Here is a 16,871-nt window from a genome sequence, read left to right as displayed (position 1 = left end):
TGGTTTCTGAGTTCAAGCCCCGCGTTGGGCTCTGGGCTGACAGCTCAGAGCCTGGAGTCTATTTCAATTCTGTGTCTCCCTCTCACTCTGCCCCTCCCCTGCCCATGCTGTGTCTCTCAAAAATAAATAGTAAAAAAACAAAACAAACAAACAAACAAAAACTACAGTGAAAATAAGACCCCATCCACCACAGCAATGAAGCTAGACATCAGCCAGCCCCACTTAAAAGCCTGTCAGCAGGCCCAGGGACCAGCCTGCTGCGAATGAAGGAATGTTCTGAGGAAGGTCACCAAGGAAACACAGGACCTTCTAAGATCACGTAATGTGACTGACCTTGTGGGAAACTGTCCTTCAGAAGGCATGAAAAGAACTGGCAATCAGTACAAAGGTTCCATACAAGAGAAAAAAAAGTAATTATCTCCTTCAAGAAAAACAAAAAGCTATAACCAGAGTCTATTTTGAGGCCTAGCTATATTTCTAGAAGCATGTATTATAAATATCAAAATAACTAAAGCTTTATTTTAAAATTATTCATAAACGAATGTAAACAAAGCTACACTTTGTGGACGAAGGACAAAAAGCAGAAGAAATGGCAGTGCAAGAAACCTCTTATCACAGGAAGTCACAAATGTCTAAAATTGATCAATCACAGATGTGCAGCACGCGTGCGCAGTACTGACAGGGAGGGAGCTGCGTAAGTCACAGGATAGACAGCGGAAGTCTGAAACAGCTGGAGGGAGCTGCTGAGGACTGGGAGGCGGGGAAGGCAGAGAACCACGCTACTTTGTTATACAACCTTTCATACGATTTCAGTTCATCCGCACGTATTACCACTTGGATAAAACTAACAGACAACATGGACTCAGAAAGAAAAATCATTAAGACAATAAATTCTGGCCTGTTTCAGGTTAGTGCGTAAAGACAGAGGTGATTTCAAAACACATTCCATACTCCAAAATACACGACACAGAAGGGTTAAGACTTAAAATATACAAACCTAAACCATAAAACAAAAAAAATACCCATGAACTGTTTCTTGATCTCAGATTGGAGAAGGCTTTTCTAAGCAAAGTCATCTAAGCACTTAATCTGAGATTCTGAAAATATCTTAGTAAAAGAGATCTTTAACGAGTTAATTATCTTTAATCAATTAAGAGAATTAAAAACGTGAAAAAGTTAACCTCCACAGAAACATGGGGAGAGCATACCAACAGAAAATCCCAAAGCTGAAAGAAATACGTATTAGTGGTTAAAAAGCTGAAAAAAAATCTTTAGCTTCAGTAATCAAAGAACTCTGCCTTAAAACAACCAATCACTTCATTAAACGTTTCAAATGTACAGGGAATCACAGTTTATAACATACAATGAACTCTTATAAACTGATGATGCAGTTTGGACAAATCTCCTACTCCCATGGTCTCATTCCAGCTACACCTCCCTCAACTTTTTAGGAAATTAAATAGTACAAATTCTGCAAGAGACCTGCTTTGTACTGCTCCCCAGTGTCTCCCTTCCTTCTGCTTTCCCTAGGGGCAAATACCCCATGATGTGGTGCACAGCACTTCCTACCAATGTTTTTATATCTTACTATAACACTGTACCTGAAATTACCATTCCGTATGTTTTCAAGTTTTAGATACAGCTTAGCCCTTACAGTAAGTCCTCCGTTTTCTTGTTGATGGACCCTACGAACGATCACTTTGGTTGAGGTCCAGGTTTTGGTAGTTCCCAACAAAGCTGCAAAGAATAGTACTATTAAGTTCTCTTGCATACATACAGGTTTGAGCTTCTCACACTACAGAACTGGCAGGTGATGGGAGAAAGGGGTCCATCATAAACTTCGCCACCTGTTGTCAGATGTGCTGTCGCTGGACAGCCACCAGTGCTGTTTAACAGCCGACAGCCTCTTCCACACATTTGTACTGCGGGTCGCCACGGTGTTAATACGCATTTCTCTGACTACAGCGAGGCGAAGATTCTCCTGAGTTTGTAATTTTCACGTTCTCTTCTGTATATTACGTCATATCCTTCACAATCTTTTAAAAAAAAGAGTTTGCTCAGACACTGATGACAGTGTAATACATAATCACTTCGGAAAAATCTTTTGTTTTTTTAAATGTTTATTTTGAGAGTGCGCACGCGCCTGAGTTGGAGGAAGGACAGGGAGGGAGAGAAGAGAGAGAATCCCAGGTAGGTTCTGCGCTCTCAGCACAGAGCCCAGTTGCAGGGCTCGATCTCACAAGTGAGGCGAAATCAACACTTAGATGCTCAACTGACCGAGCCACCCAGGTGCCCCTGGCAGTTTCTTGTAGAAATCATGGTGTATGTACCGAGTAGACTACTATTCAGCAGTTTAATGAACTACTGTACTGATACACCATGAATCAGTCTTAAAAACATGTTGAAGGAAAAAAGCCAGATATGTATGGTTTTACTTATATGAAGTTCTAAAACAGGGAAAATTATTTCTATGGTGATAGAAATCAAGAGTGACTTCCTTTTCCTTGAAGGGCAAAGACTGACCAACAGGTGCTCCAGGGAACTTTCTGTATTCTTGATTAGGGTATGGTTTACCTGAGCGTATATGCCTGTCAAAAAGAATTCAAACTATCCACTTAAGATCTGTGCACTTTGCAGTATGTGAATTTTGCCTGGAAAACATTTTTTAAAATGTAAGCCCACAGTAAGTATTACGGACTAATACCGAGCTGTCTTTTTGACCTGGCAGTTTTTCATTGTGAAAATCCCTACTGTATCATCATATATTGCAATTCTTACATTCTTGGAGTTTGCAGCCTAACTTCTTTTAATGGAGAGCATTATGTAAAGAGAAATTCTTAATTTGTCATCATCAAATTTATACAAATTTTCTTTTATGGCTTATGCTTTAATTTTTATTTAGGAAATCTTCTCTCCCAAGGCACGAATTCTAGTGCATTATTTTCTTCACCTGATTTCACATTGAGATTTCTCATCTTCCTGAAGTAAAACTGTGTATGAGGAAGAAATGTAATTTTATATTTGTCTGCATGGATACACAATGGTTCACAAACCATGTATTTTACATGGTCTATTCTTTCCCCACCGTAGGTATTGCTGCTTTTAGAAAACTGCCCATTTCAAGTGAATTTTTCAAGTACACTGTCCAGTTGTCAATTGGTTCTTTTAAAAAACCTGTTGTTTCTGTGAGGTCTTGTATTTATTTTAAATATTTTTATGATTAATTCTGCAGAGAACCAGTTTGGGACTTATTTCTGTTTATCTTTATTTCATTCTGTTTATTCATTCTGTTCTTTTTCATGTACCTCTTTTATAATTGTTCTCCTCCTAGAAATTCTCGTTTTGGTCTATTGGCTTTGTAACCTTTCCTCTTTGTTTTAATGTAAGCATTTAAAACTACAGATTTTCTTCTCCACACCACTCAGGCTGCATCACCTAAGTCTGATCCGTATTGGGTTTCCCTTACATTCAGCTGCATATTCTTTTTTCATTAATAGTTCTCTTAAGAGTTAATTTAGGGCACCTGGGTAGCTCAGTCGGTTAAGTGTCTGATTTTGGCTCACACCACAATCTTGCGGTTTGTGGGTTCGAGCCCCTCATCGGGCTCTGTGCTGACAGCTCAGAGCCTGGAGTCTGCTTTGGAATCTGTCTCCCTCCTCAGCTAATGCTCACTCTCTCTCAAAAGAAATAAACATTAAAAAAAAAAAAAGTTAAATTTTATTTCCAAAGGGTACTTTTAAAAAATCTTTTTTAAAAACCTCTTAATTTCACTTTAGAATTAATCAGAGAATATTATCTTTTTGATAGTTTCTTTAAAAAAAAAATTTTTTTTTAACATTTATTTTTGAGACAGAGAGAGACAGAGCATGAATGGGGGAAGGTCAGAGAGAGAGGGAGACACAGAATCTGAAACAGGCTCCAGGCTCTGAGCCGTCAGCACAGAGCCCGACGCGGGGCTCGAACTCACATACCGCGAGATCGTGACCTGAGCCGAAGTCGGACACTTAACCGACTGAGCCACCCAGGCGCCCCTTGATAGTTTCTTTAAAACGTGATGAGACCTACAGCTGAATATGTGATTTTCTTTACATTTGCCTGAAAAGAACGTCCATTCTCTAATGGATATAAGATCCCATTAGAGTAAGCTGGTCAATTCTGGGTATTAATTACTGAGAATTTTTAATGGAAATCTTCCTAATTATAGATTTGTCAGTTTCTCTTATACCTCTCTAAAATATCGGTCCTATATTTTGAGGCCCTGTTAACAAGTATATAAACTTTTGAATTATATTCCTGGTCCCTTGGTCTTGTTATTAGTAGGAAGTAACCATGTTTCCTCCTCACAATAGTGCCTGAGGAAATCCACTGGACCGGATGTTAGGATGGTTATTCCCCTCTCTGGTTAGAATTTACCCCAAGTACACCGGTTCCATCTCTTTACTTTTCTACTTTTACGTCCACTGCAAACCACAGCAAAACGCGCTCTTAAAAAAATGGGAGTTTGATGGTCTCCAATGGATAAATTTGGTTTTATTATAAAACCCAAATATAAATACACTGTTATATACTGTTTTATACATTGCTATTTGGATTATTTTTTACCATCTTATTTTGATTATTTTTTAAAAAAATTTTATTTTCTATTTTCTTTGCTTTTGTTTTCTCCTTTTTCTTTTACCAGGTTGATGGCTTCCTTATTCCACTGTAGTTCTTACATCGCTCTGGAGTTACATATTTTATTTGGTTACCCTTAAAATCTGATATGCATACTTTGCCTTTCACTAATTGTAGAAAATTCTTGGGTTGTCAACTCTTCAAATATTTGTTCCCCTATTTTCTACTACATGTATGTTGGACATTTTCATGTTCTTTGTTCAAACTTCCTAATTTTTCTTGATTTATCATCTGGTTAAGTGATTCTTTCAACAGTGTCAAATTTGCTGTTTACTTCTAAACATCTTAGTTTACATCTGTAGAGTTTCCCAGTTTCTTCTTAAAGTCTGTCTTATTTCTATTTTGTTCCGCAGTATTTTTGTTTCTTTGATGTAACCATTTTTCACACTTAGGGGCACACTCTAAAGATCCTTTTCTTTGACATTCTTGAGGCTCTCATTCTGCTGTTCGTTCTATGTGCTGACTTGTTCTGGTGGGATCTCTCCTCTGCTTGGTAACTTTTTTTCAGCTCATTTTTAGTGGGGTCTTTGTATTAATTTCCCAGCTTGGGGAAATCCTCCCCCCAAAGGTGGTAATACAAACTCCAACCCCAAACACGCCGAAGGTAACAAATTCTCAGGACGTACGTTCCCCACCCCCCTCACACCCAGAACTTATCTCAAACTACTTTCTAGTTGCCTCCGTGGGAGAGAAAGTCCGTCATTTTTCCAGTTCACCCTGTCACTAAAGATCTCCATGGAAACGGCAGCTCTCTCCCTCCTCGCCCAGGCACAAGGCTTTGTCTCCTTTTCTGTGTGGCCTCTGTCCTCCAGCGCACCCCTCCCCATATCATATCCTCCTGCTTCCACACAGAGGCTCATACTTTTTACCAAGCACACAGTTCTAGGTGTTTGGTTCCGGGGAACTTCTTAGGTTACCTCGTTCGGACTGACTTCTGTCTCGTGGCAGTATATTCATCTCCCAGTTATTAAATTAACAAAGGTCTTTAAAGAAACAATGAAGCCCAATGATAGCCATAGTGCAGGAAAATGGGAGCTTCTATCCATTGGGGGTCAGAGAGTACACAGTTAGGATTTTTTCTGGAATAAAATTTAGAAATATTCAAAAGCCTTAAAGCACATTCCTTTTGATACAACAACTATATGCATTTGTCATGGGGAAATTATCACAAAATTATAAAAATACTTAGCTAGCAAACTATCACAGCATTGCTCACAGTGGCAAAAACCTTGTAACAATCTATATGGCAAACATAGGGAATTAGGTAAATACCCTGTTAGATTCATTTGAGGATACGGTACGCAGCTTTTAACAATGTCGAAGAACATAGAGTGGCTATAAAACCTGTGATGTATTGACCAAATTTCATCTAAGACACCAATCATAATACGTATCGTTACTTTAAGTACCACTAAGAAAATGCTACCAGTTAAAATACAACATCCTTCGATGGAATTTTTAGGTTTACTTAAAGATTAGCCGTTTACACTCAAACAGATTTATCCTAACACTCTTTGTAAGTAAAGAAAAGTTAAATGGTTAAGACACTCCTCGGAGGTTTTACGCAGTCTCACTCCGCTGCATCTTTAAGCCCCTTGTCAAGGAGGGCTGTGTTTTCCACCTGTCACCGTGCTCCGTGAGCACCAAGGGCGTGAGTACTGCCCGTGAGCACTGCCCGTGAGCTTCTGGTCACAGAGGAACTAAGCATTTCCTGCTCATCTGCTCCCACCCACTTTGGAAGTTTAGGTCCTGAGCTTACTTGTATTAAAAGGTTTTTTCAGGGCAAATTCTTCAAAAGGTCCTTAATGCTGACAGAACAGGGGATAGTCAAGTTTGCACAGGTGCAGGTAATGACCACTGTGTCGTGACTGACACCCGACCAACGACGGTCCTGTGCCACCCACGGGATGAAGCACTTAAAAAACAAACAAACAACAGCAACAACAACAACAAAACCCAAAACCTTAGAATCACTAACTGGTATATTCATAGAGCCATATGAAAATATGTTAAAAAGACACAAGTAAAAAAGGAACCTAAAAGAATAGCATCTAATATGCTATTCTACGCATACTAAGCTTCATGCTATTGGGCATGAAGATAAAAGTTGATGTATCTGCTTGGCCTTTATTATTTTTTTTATTTATTTAAGTAATCTCTCCACCCAACGTGGGGTTGAACTCACGATCCCAAGATCAAGAGTTCTATGCTCTTGCGACTGGGCCCGCCAGGTGCCCCTCTGGACTTCAACAGCTGTTACTTCTGAAGGTGGGGGAGGGGGTTAATAAAAACCTTTTAGGCACACAATTCTTTCTTCTTCACCAAGTACTCTTTCCAGAGGAAAGGCCGGAGCACAGGACACACTCTCCCCCCGCTACCAATCATTCCTCCCAGCCTCACCTCCTCAGAGAGGACTGGACACAATGCAAGGAACCCGGTCTCACAGAACAAACCAAAAGGCACAATTTTAACAAAAGGAAACCTCTTAAAATCGGTCTTCAAGTTTCTATCCAGACTTGAACTTCACATTCGTTCCCAAATTAGGATTACCCTTCCCATTACCCAGAGTCTGGCGTGGAAAGCATTAGTCAGTAGTGGCTAGAGACAGGAGTGGTTAGATTTCCTGCTTGCTAAAATTTGAGTTTTCTTCTAAGAACTTACACCTTAGGTAAGTAATGCAGAAAAACTTACAATAAAAAGCAAGAGTGCTACGGTTCACCCTTCCACACCTTCAGTAGCAACCACTCTTTTTTTTTTTTTTAATTTATTTTTTTTTTACATTTATTCATTTTCGAGAGACAGAGAGAGACAGAGCACAAGCAGGGGAGGGGCAGAGAGAGAGAGAGAGACAGAGAGAGAGACAGAGACAGAGACAGAGAGACAGACAGAATCCAAAGCAGGCTCCAGGCTCCAAGCTGTCAGCACAGAGCCCAACACGGGGCTCGAACTCAAGAGCTGTGAGATCATGACCTGAGCCAAAGTTGGATGCCCAACCGACTGAGCCACCCAGGCACCCCAATAGCAACCACTCTTTTATTTCTTTATTTTTTAAAGCAGGCTCCAGAGCCCAATGCAGGGCTTGAACTCATGACACTGAAATTAAGAGACAAACACAGCCAACTGAGCCACCCCAGGCATCCCTTTCTTTAATTTTTTTTTTTTTTTTTAAAGTAGCAACCACTCTTAATTTTTTTTTCAATTTAAGAGGTGATTTGTCCAGGTGGATATGCACATATCTTCAAATCACATGTTTATACTGTTCTTTGACCAATCGACCTTTGCATAAGTTACTGAATTCCTGCTGACAGAAAATACGGTTCACCGCAAACCCCTACCTCCAATCTGACTTCATCCCAACACTCCCGTCACTGTGGAGGCTGTTTTAGTCGACATGGAAACTTTAAGTTATACTTAAACCATGGTTCTGTGATTGGTACCAGTGTATCGAACCACAATTTCTGGCAAAAAGTAACTAAACTAGAATAAATATAAAACCAACTGTCTGAAGCCACCAGAGAACAACAAAAAGAAGTTTATACTGAAGGGTAGCCTAGTCTCGGAAGGAGGGAATGGCACAATCCAATTTTGCTCATATAAAAAGAAACAAGAAAATGAGACCCACCCTCAAGAGAAGAGATAATCGAGAGACTAATCTGGAGAGAACCCAATGTTGGAATTAGGAGACAATGTACCTATATCTATACTCAGGGATATGAACGAAAACATGGTCATAATAAGTGAAAACTAACTGCAGTAAAAAATAGTAACTATGAAGAAAAATTCTAGAACTGAATATTATCTAGAATAACTTATTTATTGGACGGGCTTGACAACAGAATGAGGAGATAAGACTTATACAGAGAGACCATCAAAAATGATCGATTCTGAAGAAGAGAGAAAGAAAAAGAAAATAAACTGCTGAAAACCAAAAGGGAGAAGAAATTCTTGAAAGCCAACTGGGAAAAGTTACTTGTAACATACCAAACAAGAATTAAAATTACCACTAAGTTTTCATTAACAAATACAAAGGCCAGAAGACAGAGTAGTAACATCTTTAAATGTTGAAGAGGGGGAAAGCCCATCAATCAAAAATTCTTTTTCCAGTGAAAATATTCTCCAAAAAGAAAACTAAGGGACTTCACATAGTACAGACTTGCATTTCAGGCGGAAGGGAATTGATACTAGATGGAACCTTAGATCTTCAGAAAGAAATGAAAACCATTAGAAACAGTAAATATAAGTATCAAGATTATTACAAAGTAAATATAAAGTATAAAAGATTACTTTTCTTAATTCTTTAAAATACAGAGGATGGTTTAAACCAAAAACTTATAATACTGTCTGTGGGTTTAAAGCATATGTAGATGTATCATACAACAGGCTAGTGGGATAGTAAATGGAACTGTACAGTTGAAGGTTTCTACATTCTCCGTGAGGTCACATGCTATGAACTCTAAGTACAGTTCACTCTTGAACAATGTGGGGGTTAAGGGTGCTGACCCTCCACGCGGTACAAAATCCACAAATAACTTTTGACTCCCCCCAAACTGGACTATTATTAGTCTACTGTTCACCAGAAGCCTTACCGACAACATAAACAGTTAATTAGCACACATTCTGTATGTTACATGTATTATATGCTGTATTCTTACAATTCGTTAAGGTAGAGAAAAGAAAATCATAAAGAGAAAATACATTTAAATACTGTACTTATTGAAAAAAATCTGATAGTAAGTTGACCCACACAGTGCAAACTCCAGGGTCAACTCTAGGCAAAAAGGAAAAAGAAAAAAAGAACACTGTAATCCTTAGAATAAGAACACACACAACCTCAGATGAACACCTAAAAGGCCAACAGATACATTAAAATGCAATTCTAAACAATTCCAAATAATGCAGAAGAAGAGAGGAGAGTAGGAACAAAGAAATGTTTTAAAGAACAGAAAAAAAAAGGTAGATCTAAAAATCAACCTATTAATACTTCCAATAAATGTTAACAGATAGACTAAAACCTACAATCCAAAGACAAGGAAGACCGGAAGGGACAAATACGGGGAGGACTCTCTATGCTATTACAGACGACACAACAGAAGTGCAAAGACGCAGACAGGTTGAAAGTGAACAGATGGGGAAAGATGATCACGCAAACTAAGCCGAAGAAGGCTAAAGAGACTGTAACAGTACTGGACAAAACAGACTTGAAGGAAATAATACCGGAGATCAGAGAGACATTTCGTACTAATCGGAGGGTCAATTTATTAAAAAGACCATCATGAATGTATATTCTTCTAACAGAGCTTCAAAATACACCAAACCAAATGTGGGGTAATCCTCCCGCCAAGGCAGATTTTCAGCTCCTAATGGGACATTACTGAGCAGGGGCTTGGGGAGAGAAGTGCACCCTCACCTCCCACAAGCCGACGCAATCCTGCTCCAGCACAACACCGTCTACACCTAATGAATCCATATCCTTTTCTTTTTTTTTTTTTTAAAGTTTTTATTTTGAGAGAGAGAGAGAGAGAGAGTGAGCGCGAGCAAACAAGAGAGGGGCAGAGAGGGAGGGAGACAAGAGGATCTGAATTGGGCTCTGGGCTGACAGCAGAGAAGGCTGCGGGGGTCAAACTCAACCGTGAGATCATGACCTGAGCCGAAACCGAGTCGGATGCTTAACTGACTGAGCCACCCAGGCGCCCCTCCATATCCTTTTCAACAGTCCACCGTATGCTCATCAAATAGGCTATTTTCTGGGCCACTAAAATGGCCCTTTCTACATTTTTAAAGACTGAAATCATACAGAGTGTTCTCTGACCAAAATGGAATTATATTAGAAATCAGGAACAATGAGCTACCCTGGAAAACCTCAACCATTTCTAACTAAACAACATTTCTATATAAGAAATAACAAGGAAAATTATAAAATGTTTTGAACTAAATCATAACGAAAACAAAACACACCAAAATTGGTGGAATAAAGGTAAAAATTCCTTTGAGAAATTTATACCTTCAAATACTTCCGTAAAAAAAGGTAGGAGGGCAGTATTGCTAGGATGGCAATAGTCCGCACGCTGATATACACGTCCAGTGCAACCAATCAGCATCCCAGCTGGTTTCTTTGTAGGAAGCGACAAGCGCCTTCTGATACTCATATGGAATTGCAAGGAACCCAAAACAGTCTTGAAAAAACAAAGGTGGAGTACTCATACTTCAAATATTTAAAAAGTTCCTACACCGCACAAATCAAGACAGAGAGGTACTGGCAAAGGACAGACATATAGATCAGTGGAACAGAACTGAGAATCCAGAAATAAACCCAGGTGTCTGTGGACAACTGGTTTTCAACAAAAATGCCAAGACCATTCAAGGGGGGAAAATGAAAATGGCCTTTTAACAACTGGTGCTGGGACGATTCAGACAGCCACAGGCAAACGAATGAATTTTCAACCCTTACTCCTCACACCACACGAACTCAAAATGGGTCAAAGACCTAAATGTCTACCCTAAAACTATAAACCACTTAGCAGAAAACAGAACGCTAAATCATGATCTTTGATGTGGCAAGAGATTCTTAAATGTAACGACAAAAAGTAACCAATGAAAAAAATGAATGAATTAGACTTCAACATTTTTAAAACTTTTATATCAAAGAACAATCAAGATAATGAAAAGTCAACCCACAGAATAGGAGAAAATATTTACAAATCTGATAAGGTATTTGTGTGTAGTATTAAAAACCTTTAAAACTCAAAAGACAACCGACTTAAAAAATGGGCAAAGAGAGGTGCCTGGGTGGCTCAGTTGGTTGTGTCCGACTCTTGACTTTGGCTCAGGTCATGATCCCAGGGTCGTGGGAACGAGGTCCACGAGGGGCTCTTGCTGAGTGTGGAGACTACTTAACACTCTCTTTCTCTTTCTCCCTCTGCCCCTCATCCTTTCACAAGGGTGCGCTCTCTCTCATTAAGAAAAAAAAAAAAAAAGGCAAAGGATCTTAACTGACATTTCTCTAAGCAAGGTAGACACATCATTAGTCATCAGGGAAACGTAAATCAAAGCCACAATGAGGAAACTTCATGCCCATCAGGATGATGGCTAGAATAAAAAAAAAAAAAGTACCAAGTGTTGGTCAGATGTGAAGAAACTGGAAGGCTCACACACAGCTGGTGGGAAAGTAGGATGATATGGCCACTTTGGAAAATAGTTATGCAAACAGTTAACCATACAGCTACCATTTGACCCCCAAATTCCACTTTAGTTATCTACCCAAGAGCATGAAAATGTACGTCGATATAAAAACCTGTTCACGGATGTTTAGAGCAGCACTACTCATAATAGCAAAGAGGCAGAAATAACCCAAATGTCCATCAATTGATGGATGGATACACAAAATGTGATAAACCCAGTCAGTGGGTTATTATATGGGGCCATAAAAATGAACAAAATATTGATATATGCTACAATATGGATGAAGTTTGAAAACATTATGGTAAATGGAAGATGCCAGTCACAGAAGGCATGTATTATTAGTCTACTCAGGCTGCTAAAACAATGCCATAGACTGGGTGGCTTAAACAACAGATACTTATTTTCTCACTGTTCTGGAGGCTAGAAGTCCAAGATCAAGGTGCCATCAGGGTTGGCTCCTGGTGAGAGCTCTCTTCCGGCTTGCAGACGGCTGCCCCATCCCTGTATGCTCACATGGCCTTTCCTCTGTTCCTACTTGGGGTTGGGGGGGAGACCGCATTCTCTGGGGTCTCTTCCTCTTGAGGACATCACCCCTATAGGCTTAGGGCCCCACCATTTGATCTCATTTAACCTTAATTATTCCCCCAAAGGCCCAAACTTCAAATACTATAAAACTGAGGGCTAGGGCTTCAACATATGAATTTGGGGAGCACACAATCCTGCCCATATTATATGATCACATCTATCTGAAATGTTCAGAATAGACAAATCTATTGAGACAGATTTAGAGACAGAAAGATTAGTGGAGGTGAAGAGAGTAAAGGGATGGCAGCTAAAGGGTACAGGGTTTTTGAGGTAATGACAATGGTTCAAAAATTTTCTGTAGTGATGGTTGAGCACATCTGAATATATTAAAAATCACTGAAAAACTAATTAAACGGATGAATTCTAAGGCTTATGAATGGCATCTCAATAAAATCATTATTAAAAAATTCAATACAATCCCAATTTTAATTCCAGCAGTTTTTAGAGAAGAAATTGACAAGCTAAATATGGACCTAACAATAAGTGGGGGGGCAGGGGGGGAAACAAAGTTGGGAAGACTTATACTACCTGACTTCTAAGAGTTTTCATAATGTGACAGTAATCAAAAACAAAAATGCAAACAGCAATTACTATCCCACATGAACACAGATGCAAAAATATTTCACAAAACAAATCAATAATGTATCATTCCTTTAGGATGGATATAGAGATCAATGAAACAGTATTCTAGAAATAGAACCATACCTATATTATCATTTAATTTTAACAAAGGCATCAAAGCAATCTATGGGGACAAGTCTTTACAACAAACAATGCAGAAATAAAAATGGATGTCCATACAGTGGAAAAACTAACCTCAAGCCTACCTCACACCATATACAAAAGTTATATGGATGGATCAGAGGCCTAAATGTAAAAGCCCAAACCATGAATTTTTATGAGAAAAACACATTATCTTTATCGTCTAGGGGAAAGGATTCTTAAAGGTCACAGAAGGCAGGAACTGTAAAAGAAAATTAAATTAGGTTTCCTCAAAATAAAATAGACCTACTCATCCAAAGACACCATTCAGAAAAGGAGTAGCAAGCATTGGACTGGGAGAAAATATTAGCAAAACCTATGCGACCAAACACTGGTGCCCTAAATACATAGAGAACTCCTACGACTCAATAATAAAAGACTCGGACATTGTACGGGGGAAAAGGATGTTAAATTACGTTCATCTTCCTTAACTGTGCCTCTGTGAAGGACAGCTTAGGGCTTTGCACATGGGTAATTTCAAGTTGGGTTTTACTCATTGTATCCATGGTCTTAATTCTTGCAACAATCACAATGGCTCCCTGGTCTTCTAGCTCTGATACACACTGGCTGCTCTCTAGACCAATTGGACAATACTAATCCTGGAACTTTACCCTGCTCCCTTAAATCCAATCCATGGGTTCATGGAGATGTCTTAATTCTCTGCGCACAGAAATTTCATAATTTTTCCCCTAATATCAATCTTCTCATTATTTTGGGCACTAGAGATTTAGCATCTTCAATTCTGAGAAATGATTTTATTTCTCTTTACAGAAAGATACCGTAAGTTTAAAAAAAATCTCCTCTGCTTTTCTCCAGAATTCCTAACGGTCAGATATTAGGCCTCCTGGGTTAGTTCTCAGGCACCAAAGCTTTGTGTCCTTTCACTTCACTGTCGCCTATTCTCCTAGCTCTGTTACTTTCCTTAAAATCAGAGTTCTCGGGGCACCTGGGTGGCTCAGTCGGTTAAGCGGCCGACTTCGGCTCAGGTCACGATCTCGCACTCTGTGAGTTCGAGCCCCGCGTCAGGCTCTGTGCTGACAGCTCAGAGCCTGGAGCCTGTTTCAGATTCTGTGTCTCCCTCTCTCTCTGACCCTCCCCCGTTCATGCTCTGTCTCTCCCTGTCTCAAAAATAAATAAACGTTAAAAAAAATTAAAAAAAAAAAAAATCAGAGTTCTCATTTGAAATAAGGGTTCTTTTTTCATAGCATCCTGTTCCTACTTTACTACTGTAGTAAGAATCTCTTATATCTGATGATGCTGACTTTCAAAACATTTTCTTCTGTTGCCGGTATTAACAGTTTCTCCTATCCCTTTTCATTCTATGGTTGTTTATTCTGTTCTTTCAAAACACAGCTATTCATGCTTATACTCATAACGATAAGGAACTGCAACGCCAGCTGGAAACACCACTGGCCTGAGAGAGACTGGAGGGCCACAGCACGTGAGGCGGCCACTTCGCTGCTGCTGCCTCGCACGGCGATAAATGGATGTGCCCTTCAGGGCCGTTCATTCTTCCGGAGAGCTATTCAGTCTCCAGCATCACCACCAGTGTTTTGCAATGGAATTGGGGACCAATCACTCTAAATGCTAACTTTCTATCATAGCCAGTGCTCATAGTTCCTACTTATGCCAACGTCCAAGCCTCCTGCCCCTGAATTTCTGACACAGTCTCATTCAATGTGTTCGAAGTACACACAAGAGTTCTGCCTGGGACACAGGATATGCTCTTGGCCGCCAAATGATCTGTACTTGGGAGTAGAGGGGATGATGGGCTGTTAATTTTACAGATTTTGAATCTATTCATCATCTCCCAGGCACTGCCCCATCTCACACTACCTTCTGCCAAACTGGAGGCTTCAGATCCCGAGCCTCTCCAGTCCTGCAGGAACAGTGGCCTTCCTGCTGCAGCACCTCTCACCACCCTCTAAACCAGGGCTTCCTATATTCTGGTAATCAGTTACCCCGCCTCCATATGCCTTCCATCTTCCAAAAAAAAAAAAATTTTTTTTTCAAGTTTTTATTTTCATTCCAGTTAGTTAACATACAGTATAATACTAGTTTCAGGTGTAGAACTTAGTGATTCATCGCTCACATACAACACCCAGTGCTCATTATTAACAAGTGCCGCCTTTCTATTCCAGAACACCTACGGTGTTTATTCTCTTCCATTCTTCGTCTTCACTGATCTTAAAATTCTTTTACTACCGTTTTAGTGATGTCGCAAAGGGGAAAGTCAAAACGTAATTTTCATCTTTAACCAGAAGCCCAGAAATTGGCGCTTTTGTTTTCTGTTTCTATTGCCACTACCCCAGTTCAGAACTTACACGACACCCGTGTGGAATACTACTACTCAGACCAAGTTGGTCTCTGGTTGCCTTTGACTTCTTCCTGTTTTAATCCCATTTGGTTTTGAGATTAATCCTATTTCTAGATTAATCCTCCTAAAATCTGTTTACATCAAGTCATTCACTCTCAAGTCATATATCCAATCTCTATGAACCTACACTTTCAAAACAAAACAAAAACAAGGAAACAAGTGCAAGCTCACTTACCTGGTTTTCAAGGTTCACCCAAATGGGGCACCATCCTTTATCCAAGCCAATTAAATCAACCAATTCGTCTGGTTATTTTTGTGCCATTCAAGCTGGCCGACGCCGTGTCCAACGCCATGCTCGCTAGCAGTGCTACTCCCACTTTCTCATTCATCCTTCTCTTTCCAGCCAAATTCACCAAGATTCTCATTCGTTGTTTTCTGCGCATCCATAGCCATTCTTTGAAGTCCATCTCAACAGCCCTGGTTCATGAACATTTCTAACCTTGCCAGGGTCAAATTCTTTCTCCCTCCTCCGGTATCATCCTGTGCAATATTTCCTGTCTGCACTACCACCAAAATATCCCATCATAAATATTCCATCACACACACGCACCCCTCCACATGCACCTACACATCCACCATTTCATTAGGCATTTGACATAACTTGTAAGAATACCTGAAACAGACGGGTGGGGGATGGGCTAGATGGATGATGGTATAAGGAGGGCACTCGTGATGAGCACTGGGTGTTGTATCTAAGTGATGAATCACTGAATTCTACTCCTGAAATCAATGCTTCACTGTATATTAACTAATTTGAATCTAAAACAACAACAACAACAACAAAAACCCTGCAACATAATGGTACAAAACACAGGCCAGAATAAACATCTACAAGAACAGGAAAATAAAACAGGATACAAAAATTATAATGTCTACGCCAGAATCCTAAAACCTACCGAAACAAATATGAATTACAAAAAAAAAATACATTACACATTTGGAGGGCTATCTGCCAGAAGTAATTTTGATTTCAGAGTATTTATCTCTAGCATTTCTAACAGCATTCGAGTAACATGACTGTTGAGTCAATTCCTAATTCTGACTAAAGTGCAAATATTATCAAAGTAATCAAGGAAAATAAATTTTAACAAAGATGCTTGTTTCCAGATGACACAACGACAATCACAAGAGGTGAGCTACAAGCTAAGCCTGGTATGAGGTCAAGAGACCATCTCTGTTCACTCACAGGGATGTTTCAGAGCAAATTCTCTGTAAGGATCAACCACCAGGGTACCATGTGCATAAAAACCAAACCCCACAGATTACTTGTTTACTTGCAATTGAGAATTTGTGT

General features: G+C 39.6%; 1 protein-coding gene and 1 long non-coding RNA gene across 4 annotated transcripts in view; both read right to left on the bottom strand.

Annotated features, from left to right (window-relative positions):
• The window catches only part of CUL1 (cullin 1), a 105,757-nt gene that overhangs the window by 42,540 nt on the left and 46,346 nt on the right, over positions 1-16,871 (bottom strand). The gene's annotated exons all lie outside the window — the stretch shown is intronic.
• LOC109269219 (uncharacterized) lies at positions 168-6,338 on the bottom strand. Of its 2 annotated transcripts, none has more exons than XR_002080990.2 (3): positions 5,391-6,338; positions 1,848-2,036; positions 168-1,737 (listed from the first exon to the last, which is right to left on the bottom strand). It is a non-coding gene; the product is annotated as an uncharacterized LOC109269219 (long non-coding RNA). The 2 variants fall into 2 exon arrangements; XR_002080991.2 differs by having other exon boundaries at positions 5,592-6,338.

This window comes from Panthera pardus, unplaced genomic scaffold (genome assembly GCF_024362965.1).
Source record: "Panthera pardus isolate Hobbes unplaced genomic scaffold, ASM2436296v1 HiC_scaffold_9, whole genome shotgun sequence".
In the NCBI taxonomy this organism is placed as follows: Eukaryota; Metazoa; Chordata; class Mammalia; order Carnivora; family Felidae; genus Panthera; species Panthera pardus.
This window is presented reverse-complemented; position numbering and strand designations above follow the sequence as displayed.